This window comes from Asparagus officinalis, chromosome 8 (assembly GCF_001876935.1).
Source record: "Asparagus officinalis chromosome 8, Aspof.V1, whole genome shotgun sequence".
Classification (NCBI taxonomy): domain Eukaryota; kingdom Viridiplantae; phylum Streptophyta; class Magnoliopsida; order Asparagales; family Asparagaceae; genus Asparagus; species Asparagus officinalis.
The window spans coordinates 61,338,608-61,340,189 of NC_033801.1; positions in this window are offsets into that span (position 1 = coordinate 61,338,608).

Consider the following 1,582-nt stretch of genomic DNA (forward strand, 5'->3'; position numbering starts at 1 on the left):
AAGCCACATCTCTAAGATAGAGACTTCTCAGTTTCTCGCCCTCAGTTGACTTGTATTGATCAAGAGCATATCTTATTTCTCTCGGAGTCGACTAAAAGCCAACTCCAAAAGAAAGGGGCCAACTATTATGGTGTTCACTTACCCAAGATACAGTATTTGTGAAATGATACGATAAGAGTCCTAAGCAAAACAAGCTCAACCCTTTGGCCGACTCCCACAGTCATCTCTCGGAGTGCCCTAGTCAACTCTCAAGAGTTCCAGGCATTTGACTCCTCAGTCGAATATCAAGCCCTTGGCTCTTTATCAAGGGATAAACCCCATAGCACAATTACAGAGGTCTCAGCCCCACCTACTCATCAAGCCGACACCCTGGTGTCGACACTAGAGGTGATACTAGCCAGTACGAGAGATCCTGAACTCCCAGACAAGACGACATTCCAACCAGTCGAAATAAGCCAATATTCCTGAGTCGACACAAAAGGCAATGTCGGTCAACCCTATTATTAAGGACGACCCTATTTAGGGCACTCGACCACTCACTAGATATTTCTCAGAAACGACTTAAGGGACGTTCCCTGCTATCGACTAAATTGAGGACTCGATTCTGGTCTCAAGCCTCTCCCCCAGAGAAAATGTTCACATCTCAGTCCACCTCAAACAAACCTTATCCAGATTTTGGCCTGATAAGTCTCCACGACTTGTCAGCTCAATCACTTTCCTGAAAAAGTGGAGACATCCTCTCTAGAGCTGAAGTGACTTCCCCTCTAGTCTCCAGCCGACATCTGTAAAGCGAGGGATGCCTCAGAATGCCCATGTGCCTTCTGCCACGCTCGCAAGTCACTTCCCGAATATCACGGAGATGCCATCTCCCACGCTGAGATGACTTATCCTCCAGTCGCCAGCCGACACCTGTAAAGCGAGGGATGACTTACCTTTCAGCTCACATTTTTTCATCGTCATTCTGCACGGCCAAAATAACCAATCTACCATGAACATCCACCCTATATATGGATGTTATTCACCAAGAGCGCAAGGTAAGTAAAAAACAAGCAATCTAAATCTTCCTCCTGATCCAATCTAAGAGATGATCATCTCTAATGCACATAGCATAAGAACACATAGTTCTAAACTCCACTCAAGCTCACGTTCATCAACTGACTTGATCGTCGAAGAAACCATGGGGGAACCGATCCCCACCTTCTCACGAGTTCTTTCCGACTGTGCAGCACGAATTTTAGACCCCTGTTCAAGAACAAGGCATAAAATCGAAGAAGGGAGTGGGCCCTCCATCATCCTTCATCACCCTGCAACAATTCTCTTCTAGATTAATAGTCTGTTTGATATCGGACATCAACACCACCTTCAAGATCCGCAAAGCTTACAACCGTAATCCAAACGCTTACGACCATTGAATTCAACCTCAAACTCAGGATCTGTTACAATCTCCTCACTATCGCCGTTGCAAGCAGCCTCAACCATCATCGATTCGCGCCGCACCGGCCACAAACTCCATGCCCTAAGTTGTCCTCTCGTCGCAAACAACTTCAGTTGTCGTCGGCGTCTACTGCTGCTTTGAATCAAT